Source organism: Tenrec ecaudatus, chromosome 14, assembly GCF_050624435.1.
Source record: "Tenrec ecaudatus isolate mTenEca1 chromosome 14, mTenEca1.hap1, whole genome shotgun sequence".
NCBI classification, from domain to species: domain Eukaryota; kingdom Metazoa; phylum Chordata; class Mammalia; order Afrosoricida; family Tenrecidae; genus Tenrec; species Tenrec ecaudatus.
Genome location: NC_134543.1, coordinates 66877359 through 66889375, shown reverse-complemented (window position 1 = coordinate 66889375; position 12017 = coordinate 66877359). Strand labels below are relative to the sequence as shown.

At 40.4% G+C, this 12017-nt stretch overlaps 1 pseudogene; it reads left to right on the top strand.

The window, feature by feature from the left end:
• The first annotated feature begins 11006 nt into the window (after positions 1-11006).
• LOC142426598 (GTP-binding nuclear protein Ran-like) lies at positions 11007-11698 on the top strand (annotated as a pseudogene).
• Positions 11699-12017: the final 319 nt, after the last annotated feature.

The following is a 12017-nucleotide window of genomic DNA, read 5'->3' as shown; positions in this document are numbered from 1 at the left end:
ATTGAGGGGCCTCCTCTTGTGCGGCAAAGGAACTCAGAAACACTGGGTGCTTGGATACAGAGAAGCTTCTGCCAAAGGGAAAAGCCAGATTCCAACAGTGCGGTACTGCTGTTTGCTGCTTATTCTGAGCTGACCTTCAGGCAGCCTTCAAGGATACTTCGGGCAGCCTTCAAGGACCCTCCCTCTCTGCTTCCATTTCCTCTTACAGCATGTTCCCAGAAAAGCATTCCTTAAGGCTGGCCCTCCAAATATCCCCGGAATGAGCTGTTACAGTGTCGCAAACTTTACAGATAGCAAAATAATGTTTAAGGGGTCTTGCCAATTGTCTTATGTCTGTTAAAGCATAATTTTATAAAGACCAACCAATCCACATTTTCTTGTAAGTTCTTGGTTTCTCTGAATTTACGCTTTGTGAAATTTTCCTTTCACTGTGTGTCGTAGGCTAGGTTGTCTAGAGAAACAAAAGCAGTGACACTCATCTGTGCACAAGAAAGAACTTTATATCAAGAAGTAATTCCATATCAAGAGGTCATCTCAGCACAGTTGAACTCAAGTCCCAAAGACCAATGCTAGCCAAGGAAACGGAAAGGTGAAGTAAGATTCAGGAAGAACCCAGGCTGGTGGGGGCAGATTCAATGGATCCAAGGTCAATGGAAACACAGCAGGGGCTGATAGCACTCACGGTCGGGCAGTCCATCTGAGGCCTCCCCTGCAACTGGACAGGGTCCCAGCAAGCAGAAAGGCAGAGGGCCAGAGGGGGGGGGGAGGAGTTCCCTGGTTTTCCCTTACAAAAAGTCTACACCCCAAAGGAGGCATTATCAGGCTGTGACCTGATTGATAGGTTCGACACGACTCCCGCACTTTTACGCAACTTCAAGTTTACATAAAATCTAACTACCACACTGTAGTACTTTGGTGAAAATACTAGCTAATCCTGGGCTGTTTCTCTTCAATAAACTCTTTTATTTTAACAGAAGCTGCAATCTTTTCTTTGACAGTGCTGCCCCTTCATTTCCTGACCAAAATGCTCTTCTTTAGAAACTGGAAACTTCTGCTATCGTGTCCAAGACAGAGTCTCACCATCTTAGCTTCTAAGGAGCATTCAGGTTGTACTTCTTGCAAGAAAAATTTGTTTAATCTTATGGTAGTCTATGGCATATTTAATATTCTTTGCTAATAGCACAATTCAAAAATATCACTTCTTTTTCTGTCTTTCATATGCACTGTCCAGCTTTTCCAGGTGTGTTAGTCTGGGTAGACTAGAGAAACAAATTTACAGACACACTCATGTGTGTACAGAAAGAGCTTTATATAAAGAAAACATTTCATTAAGGAAACATCCCAGCCCAGGCCAGACCAAGTCCATTAATCCGATATTAGCCCACATGTTCCATACCAATCTATGAAGTCTTCAGACTCACGAAATACTTGCAAAGACACTGAATGCAGGGAGATCACGGAACAGTAGGCGGAAGTCTTGTGGATCCAGTGGTGCTGCAAGCATCTCAGCATTGGCACGAGTCGCTCCATGGCTCCTCTCTAGCTCCCAGGGCCGTAGCATAGTTCTATGTGTCTTGTCAGCTGCAATGTCTCCCAGGGAGTGAGCTTGCATCCTGCCTCCAGCGAGCTATTTACCTCCTTTAGCACCCCCAAAAGAGGTCATCGAGCTGCAATCTGATTGACAAGCTAAACATCACCCCTTCACTCTTAATCCTATCAAATGGACAACAGTTTATACAACTACCTCACCAGGCATATGAGGTGATGAAAATGCCATGGCTTGTCCAGGTACACCTTAGTCTTTAAACTGACACCTTTGCTTTTGAACCCATTAAAAGCACTTTTTGGTAGCAGGTTTTCCTGATGTTTGATTCCCTAACTGTTGCTTCCCTGAGCATTGACTGTCAATCGAAATAAAATACAATCCTTAACAATGCCACTCTTTTCTCCTTTTCTTCTGATGTTGATTACTGGTCCAGTTGTGAGGATTTTGTTTTCTGTAGGTGAAGATATGAGCCTTATTGAAAGTGGTAGTCTTCGATCTTCACCAGTCAGTGCGGCAAGCTCTCCTTGCCCTCAGTAAGCGAGTTTGTGCTACCTACACACCACATTTGTTCATGAGTTTTCCTCCAATCATGATGTCACATCCTTCTTCATATAGTACAGCATTTTTGCTCACCATACAGACTGAATAAGTATGGCTAAATAAATACACCTTTTCTATTTTCAGTCTTCTGTGGCTACTAACTGAAAGGTTAGCAGTTCAAAACCACTAGCTGCTTTGGAGGAGAAAGATGAAATTATTTCTATAAAGAATTATAATTTTGGCAACAAAGCCCAAATGGAAGAAGTACACCAGCTTGTGTGACCAAGAGGTGTTGAAGGGATCAGATATAAGGCATCATCAGGAAAAAAAAATCTTACCATAATGAATGAAGGGGTAAGTGCAGAGTGGAGACCCAAAGCCCATTTGTGGGCCACTGGAGATCCCTTTGCAGAGGGGTCTAGGGGAGGAGATGAGTCAGTCAGGGTGCGATGTAGCACTGATGAAGAATACAGCTTTCCTCCAGTTCCTAAATGCTTCCTCCCCCCCTCCCCCCCGCCCCCAACTACTATGATCCAAATTCTACCTTGCAAGTCAGGATAGAGCAGAGGATGTACACTGGTGCAGATAGGAGCTGGAGGCACAGGGAATCCAGGGCAGATGATACCTTCAGGACCAGGGGTGTGAGGGACGATACTAGGAGGATAGAGAGTGAGGGGGCTGGAAAGAGGGAACTGATTACAAGGATCTACATGTGACCTCCTCCCTGGGGGGGCGGACAACAGAAAAGGGGGTAAAGGGAGACGTCAGACAGGACAAGATATAACAAAATAATAATTTATAAAGTATCAAGGGCTCATGAGAGAGGGGGGAGCGGGGAGGGAGGGGAAAAAAAGAGGACCTGATGCAAAGGGCTTACATGGAGAGAAAATGCTTTGAAGTTGATGAGGGCAAAGAGTGTACAGATGTGTTTTACACAATTGATGTATGTATGGATTGTGATCAGAGTTGTATGAGTCCCTAATAAAATGGTTTTTTTCAAAAGGAAAAATAAAAGAGTTATAATTTCGAAAATCCACAGGAGCAATTCTTCCCTATTCTATAGTGTTGCTAAGAATCAGAACTCACTCAATGGCACGAGTTTGTTTGTTTGTTTGTTTTTTCTTGTGTGTTTTGGTTTTGTTCTGTTCAGAAGGAAGATTAGTGGTACAGTAGCCTTGAGTTGCTAACTGTAAATTCAGAAGTTCAAACTCACTGGAAACTTCATGGAAGAAAGATGAGGTTGTCTATTCCCCCAAAGATTTCCGTTTCAGAAACCAAAGGAGCAGTTTGGTCTTTCCTGTAGGGTCTCTAGGAGTTAGAAGCTACATGATCCCAGCAAGTTTCCTTATGGTTTTGGTGTGCGCTTCAAATCTACTTTATGGTCTGTGTAGAGGTTCTACATGAGCACAATGAAGTATCCTGGAAGCCCCACTCTTTGCAAGGTTATCTGGAATTTGTTATGATCGACACAGTTGAATGCCTGTGCAGAGCCTATGAAATGCAAGTAAAACTCTTTCTTGTATTTATTCTCTACTTCCAGCAAAGACCCATCTGACATCAGGAATGATCTTTATTCCACGTTCTTTTCTCAATATGGCTTGAATTTCTGGCAGTTCCTTGATGATGTCGTACTGCAACCAGTTTTTAATGATCGTCAGCAAAATTTTACTTACTTTTGATATCAGTCACATTGTCTGATGATTTCTGGATTGTACTATATCACCTTTTTTGGAATAGACATGAAAATGAAACTTTCCCAGTCAGTTGGCCTATCAAATTTAATGGTATAACATGGAATAACAATGTGTACAACCTATTAATTTATCTTGGATTATGAATTTCTTTGGGATGCTATGAAAAGTATGGGCATGTATATATTTGCTTAGCTTTCACATATGTGGGGGCTTCAAAAGGTTGGTAGAATAATGTAATTAAAAGATAATGAATATTTCTATGATTTTTAAAGCTCCTTCATATGTATGTTTGTTTAAGTTTTGCTGCCAATTTCAAGTTTCCTAGACTTTCCTCTGAAACCCCTTTCAGGTGAAGAAGAAACTCCATGGCTTTCCTCCCAGGGGTCTTAGTTCAATTGGGTTGATCGGGTTGTTAGGTCTCTGAAGTGAAGTAGACCTCAGTTCTGTGCTTCATGTGCTGAAAGAATTCTCGCTGAAGCACGTTTTGTAATCCAATGTGTTTTTATGAAGGACAGGAACATTCCAGCTTTACAGTCTCAAAAGGGTACATGCTACATCTGGGAAATGGACCAAGCCACGTGGAACCTGCACTGGAGTTCACAACTGGGCATGAAAAGAACACCCACAAAGGCAGAATTTGGGAACCCCTGGGGATCAAGAGGTCAAGAGACCTAGAGAACAAGGGAGAAAAAGAGAGTGTGCTCCCTGCCCTTATTCTATCCCCATTCCAGGCTTTGGGAGGCATGGCTGAAGGTCTTGGCAGATTCCATTAGCTGAGTTTGGGCCCACTTTTGTGTTGTGCCTAAGGTGAGTGTATCCAAGGTATTGATTGTATCTGGGCTTAAGGGGCTTGTGTCTGAGCATGCTCAGTTCTGGTTTTCTCCCATAGGTGTCCAATGGGATGCCTGACACCCCCCTCCAACCCATTGGTAGGCATGGGAGGAGCAACCCACTCCTTTGTCCACAAGCTAGCTGCCTAACAAAATCATGAAGTGGCCGTTTGTGAACCAGTGGATATATTTAAAATCAATTACCAACAAGTCAAGATCCATAAGAGGGAGAAAAGAAATCAGGGGAAATGGAATGGGGTAGATAGAATATGGGTTAGGGGGTTGCTGATGAGTAGTTTGAACTGTTGAATATAGAGTTGGTGGTCTTAAATGTAACCCTCCTCCCATTGAAATTCACAATAAACATTTCATTTAAAATTTTTATAGAAAAGTATTCTACGAAGAGACAACTGATACCGTGCAATACTAATGTTTTATGTTGTATTTTGATCACCACATATGTCCTTTTTTGCATCGTATTGATTTTAGTATCATTTCATTACTTTACATAATAATATTTAACAGTTACCATCATCAGGACACTTTGCACACTTTAACCAAGTCACCCTTTAACACTCCTGAGCAGCAGACAAGCATATTATCTCTTTATGGACAATCAAAGCAGACTAGAACAGTTAAAACTTCCCCAGGGCGATAATGAAGGTACATATCAAAGCTAAATTGATGACTCCCTATCCTAGAATTATCAAACCACACCTCTTTTCTTTGTGAAAGTTAGCAATAGTTCCAAATTTGCTGATTTTATAATACCAGCTGATATTAAGTATTTACATGGTGTCTGAGAGAGTGAGAGAAATCATTTCAAACAAAAATTTTCATCAAGCCTGACAATCTCCTACCGTTGAGATGCTAAATTCACAAAAACTACCCTTTTTTTTTACCACAAATAAATTTTCTATTAAGATCACTTCCATTGACATTATTGCAATTGCAATTCTTTGGTTTAAGTGTTAAGATCAGAGTGGCCCCTAGTGGTCCAAATTTCTTTTTTGAACCAAATTTTCAACAGGTACCAAAACCTCCCTAAACTTAAGTATGGGACATTAGTTATTTTAATATGAGAAATCTCAAATTATGAAACTATCAGCACAAAGTTATTATTGGAAGAACAGAAACCTGTTAATGTGCATTGGCCATAAGAGTTCTAACTGGGTTGTAAAAGTGAGATGCTTCTTCCTAAGAATCAAGAAATATAAAAGACATGCAAATAATATGATAATGACCATCCCCAGACAATAACTCAAGAACTAACTGTCTGCAAATAATCATCTGTGTAAGCAGTACCTTGATGTTAAAGCTCTTAAAAATGCAAGCATGGAGATGAGGGAGCTAATCATGTTAATTAACTCACTGTGCCTTGTAACAAATTAATTTTGAGTAAAGGAACAGGCAACTAGAGGAAAAAGCCAAAATCATAATTAGGTAATCTGAATCATGCATAAATACTCTTAGAATTTATTTGCCCATTAGAATAAAAGAATAGAGTGCGATGGTGGAGCAGGGATCATGGCACCCAGACAGCCCGGGATCGTTATTTACAGCACTGTGTGAAAGTTCTGCATCCTGCACTTACTAAATTTGACCAGTGGGATGTGACGGGTTAATAAAAAGTATCAATAATCCACTCTCTTCTCAGAAAAGTAATCTAACCTGAGCATGTAAATTCTTTCTATTATCTTAAAAAGTGTTTCTGAGGGAAAACAAACAGTGGTTCTAGTCACAGATCCCTACAGGCGGGTGGTGAGCAGGACTGTCAAAGTAGTAGATTAAGAGTCCTCTGCATATGTGACATCATTTTTCAAAGGCCATAGCATCAATTGTAATAAATGCTGATGCTATTTTCAATATTTAGAAGGTGAAGGTATAAAGTAAGACTCACTACTTACTTACAAGGATCCGTTTCTTACCCATTTTTTCCTCAGAATCTTCAATCTCTCTTTCTTGACCCTATCTTCAAAGGTACTCACGTGAAACTGACTTGAAGGCTGTATTTCATTGATACTACTGGCCTTTTCATGAACTATTGAAAAATGTTTGAGAAAATACAACACACTCTACACAGTATTCTGGAGGCTTGTGTTAGGGTTATCTTGTATTTGTTTTGTTGAGCCCATTACTGCAACCACTATACTAATCTATCCTGTTGCGGGTCTTTATCTTTTTCACTGACCCTCTACTTTGCCATGCACGTTGTCCTCTTCCAGTAACTGGTCTTTCCTGATAATATGACAGAAATACAAGGGGGTTCCCCCACAAAAAACTGAATCATTCTGGGTGGAGCAGAGCTTTCATAGTACAAATTTTTCCCACTGGGAAAGCAACGAGCAACCTGCTCTGAGTTTGTGTACCCAGTGGCATCACCTAGGAAGGTTCTCTATGGTCACAGTGAATTTTTTCATAAAAGCAGTTTACTCGACCCAAATTTTTGTGATGGGTGATTTAATAGAACAGTGTACAGCTGTGAAATTTTGTTTCCTGATCAGGAAAAATGCTTCAGAAATTGTTGTGGTGTTGAACACAGCTTACAAGGACAGCACTATGGAAAAACTCAAGTATACGAGTGGTTTTCTCACTAAAAAAGGTTAGGTATCAATTGATTACAAGCCTCAGTCTGGACATCCATCAAGTTCCCAAACAGGAAACTGTTGACTCATAGTCTATTTGGAGTTCTTTCCACCAGATCAGACTGTTAATGAAGCTTTCTATTTAGAGGTTCTAAAAAGATTGTATAACAGTGTATGGCAAAAATGGCCTGGTTTATGGCAGATGGGGGACTGGTTTTGCCACCATGACAATGCACCTACTCAGTTTTTGGCAAAACATAGCATGTTTCTCTTGTCCCATGCACCTTACTTACCTGACCTCGCTCTGTGTGACTTCTTTTTGTTTCCACAAATGAAGAGAGACATGAAAGGACAGTGATTGGATGATATAGAAGAGGTGAAGACAAAAACGAGGGAGGTGCCGTCAGCCATCTAAACAAATTTGAAAACTTAGTTTCCAAGAATGTAATCAGAGAGTGATGGAGAGTACTTTGAAGGTGATACGATTTCTTTGTAAAAAAAATTAATACATAGCTTTGAAAAAATTCTGGGTTTTTAAAATTATTTTGGATACCCCCTCATATGTGAGACCAAGTCTGACTATACTTTATCCAACATAGATATATCTGGTAGTCCATGGTATTCAATATTCTTCATCAAAACCACAATTCAAATGTATCCATGTCTGCAATCTTCCTTAGTTAATGCCTCGTTTTCACATGCATATGAAGTGACTAGAAAAAGCAGAGCTTGCCAGGTGCACCTTAGCCCTCAAAGTAACCTTTTTTAGTAATGGAGTTGCTAAATTAACTCCATTTAGTAATGGAGTTACTTAATTGGTTAAGCATTCGACTGATAATTCTAAAAACTCTCCTCTGGAAGATGTAAAGGAGATTCAGAAGTGGTAACACATAAACACTTAAAGGGAAGAGATATGTGGCCATCTAACCTAATGGACAAAGAAAAACACTGAATATTATAAATCCAGATCAGTTTGCCTGCACCCTCTTCTCTGGTCCTCTTTAAGATGGTTAGTTGGTACCACGAACTTTCTGTATTTTTGTATGAGGTTTATTGTTACTTATCTGAGAGCCTGTATTATCCTTTGACCTAGAACTTTTTATAGTCTCTTTTGCTACGGATAGATAATGAGAGTTAAAATTCTTCCTCTTACACAAATGTGTTATATAACTACAATAACTGCCATCATTTCTGAACACCTACTTCATGTCAGACACTGTGTGAAGCACTTTGTAACTATTATCTCAAGTGATGCTCACAAGCCTCCTATGTGGTATTATTACCATCAATTGACTGACAAGAAAACTGATATCAAAATGTTGGAGAAACTTGCCTATGAAGAGTCTAAATCAAGATTCCAATCCACTTCTCTTTTTACCCTAAAGCTAACATTTTTAAACAACTAGGTCTTTAGTCTATCTTTGAACACTAGAATTTTGGTAGATTCATATCATTTTAGCATTTTCATCCAGCTGAGAATTTAAAATGCTCGCTAGCCCAGCCTAGGTATTTCAGCATATCTAGAACCAGGAGAGGAAGTTAGGACCCCCACGTGAGAAAGCTGCTGAGGAACCTAGATTACTCTCCTCATCTAAGACCACTGTGTATCATTAGATGTGGGTTTCCAGATTAATCAAAAGTTGCAATGGGAAAAAATGAGAAACAATGTTATATTGTAGAAAGACATACTTTGTGTATAGCTTTCTGTGAAAGCTGTCTCTGTTAACAGGACTGAAGCTATGTTGCCTAGTTCTATAATGCCATCAAAACCAGAGATAAATTCATTTTTTATAATTCTATAGGTGGAATGAGACTTCAGCTGATTTTTTTTTATTCAAGGGAGTTTCACTATTGCCAGTAAAAGTTAAAAACTAATTCATATCTTCTTTTGGCAAAATATGTTTCTTAGTGAATCATTTCTAGTTCATTTAAATTGCTTTGAAAAAAAGAGAAAAGACCAAAGTTAAAAAAAAACTCCCTAAATCAATATACACTTTAAAAACATAACAAGGTCATCTTTTCCCAAATGTGCACCTCTCTGTCACAAGCAAGCCTACCCAAAGCCTCTTGAGAGCCAAGCTTAGTAGATTATACAATTATTAAAGGTTGACCTTTTCTGTGGCATTTAATGAACCGGAAATTGCATTTTTAACCTTGGCTGATATGCTATCAGATGTCAGTCATCATTTCTTTAATCTATCACAGCCAGACTATAAATTAAGCTGGACCAAAAACTAATTTATGTGGCTAGCAGAGGAGCGAGGATAGCCAGTAGTGGTGGAGTTATAACTAAGTAAGGCCTGCCTGCAGTCATCCTAAGACAACAATAAAACGGCAACGACAATCAGAATGACAACTGATGTGCAGACATATTTGAAGGATTTCTGAAAAGACTGTCAATCCTGCTAAAAATGTAGTAGGGCGTGAAGTCATGATAACTTAACTATGGCCTGATGAGGACTGCCACCCAGTAATCACATGACAACAGAGTGTGAGATGCACCTTTCTAAAACAAATTATACTGAGCTAATTCTGCCATGAAGTTTGACTTACTTTCCACAATTATCTGTTGTATCACTGTACAAATTTCAACACTAAAGTTTTGCACATGTCCAAATGGCATGAATGGGGCTATCTGACCTTTTCTCACTTCCCAAGGTGAGGGGAGCAACGTCACCATCATCAGCATCAGCCCAAGACCAATTTATGTACCTGCCAACTTCTGTAGCAAGTCTGAAATGAATTCTCTCTCCCACAGCAGTCTCTACATCACTGCTGGGTTCCATTGCAGCGGTGACAGATCATACTCACAATCATGATGTTTATGAGGGATGCTGACAGGTTTAAAATCAGAATCAGGAATGCTCAAGATACAGCTCTTTGGCCAAGACAGCCTCCTTCCAGCCACAAAAGCAGGCCCACCCAGGACCTCAGACCAGGGTCCTGCTTGGGCAAGTGTTGTGATTGTTGTTGTTAGGTGCCATCTAGTCAGCTCTGACCCATAACAACCCTGTCCCCAACAGAACAAAACACTGCACAGTCCATCCGTCCTCATAATTGCTCCTCTGACTGAGCCCATTGCTGCAGTCCGTGTCAATTCTTCTCATTGAAGGCATTTCTCTCTTTGATCGTCCCTCCGCTTGATCAGACATGATGTTCCTCTCCAGGGACTGGTCTCTCCAGACAGTAGCTCCAAAGTATGTGCGTATGTATCCTGGCCTCTAAGGAGCACTCTGGCCTCACTTTTCCATTACAGATCTAGTTATCCTCTTAGCAATCCATGCTATTTTCAATATTCTTCTCTAGTACCCCAGTTCAAATGCATCTATTCTTCTACACCTTCCTTATTCGATCCCAAACTTTCACATTCAGGCAAATGATCCCGGAAGTAATTAGCAACCTGCCAATCTTGAATTCATTTGCCACTGCAGCCAGAGCTGTGTCTAACCTCCTGATCATAGGTTCATCATTCCTTGCAACTACATAAATCAGAAGACATATGGCCCACAGAGTTGAAATTTGCCCACCTCTGCAGTTGTGAGCCACTTCCTGGCTATAAACCTCTCTGAATATATATATATATAATTTTATATATATTATAATATAATATATATAACTAATATATATATTAGTTTCATTGGTTTTGTGACCTTAGAAAACCTAGTCTAAGACAAAATATCGTTTATATTCTACTATACAGAGAGAAGCATTAAAAAGAACAAACAAATAAATAAACACTTTATGATTTGTTAAGATATGAATAAAGGAAGTCAGTCAGGCATGGCCTGGAGGCGCTTATTGAAGATCCATCACGATGGTGGCCCAAGGAGAACCCCACGTCCAGTTCAAACTCGTACTGGTAGGTGATGGTGGTACTGGAAAAACGACATCTGTGAAATGTCACCTGACTGGTGAATTTGAGGAGAAGTATGTAGCTACCTTAGGCATTGAAGTCCATCCCCTTGTGTTCCATACTAACAAAGGACCTATCAAATTCAACATGTGGGATACAGCTGGTCAAGACAAATTTGGAGGACTGAGAGATGGCTCCCATATTCAAGCCCAGTGTACCATTATAATGTTTGACGTAACCTCAAGGGTTACTTACAAGAATGTGCCTAACTGGCATAGAGATCTGGTTCAGGTAGGTGAAAACATACCCATCGTGCTGTGTGGCAACAAAGTGGACATTCAGGACAGAAAAGTCAAGGCAAAATCCATTGTCCTCCACCAAAAGAGGAGCCTTCAGTACTATGACATGTCTGCCAAAAGCAAGGACAACTTTGAAAAGCCCTTCCTTTGGCTTACTAGAGAACTCACTGGCGATCCGAACTTGGAGTTTGTTGCCATGCCTGCTCCTGCCCCACCGGAGATTGTTAGGGACCCAGCTTTGGCAGCCCAGTATGAGCATGATTTAGAGGTTTCACAGACCACCGCTCTCCGGATGAAGATGATGACCCGCGAGAGAAGGAAGCTGGAGCGCAGCGGCAGAGTCTTGTTTGATAGGCCGCTGTCCTGTGGTGCCGCGTGTTTGCCGCTCTGGTTACAGAGCTCAGCAGAACAGTGCTCCTCTGTGGGAGGCTGAAGGAGACGAATGGGCTTCGGAGTGAGTGTGGCAGTTAAACACCTTTTTTTTTGGACTCGCATATCTAGCTGTTTGGGAACACATTTTTCTTTCTTGAAATTCAAATGCAAGACTGCTACAGTCACATAATATTCAGTGGTGATGCTTGGTTTGTAAACTGTCATTCCCATTCGTTTTCGTTAGAATAAAGTTGTATTTCAAATATCTAAAAAAAAAAAAAGGTTTGATTAAAGGAAA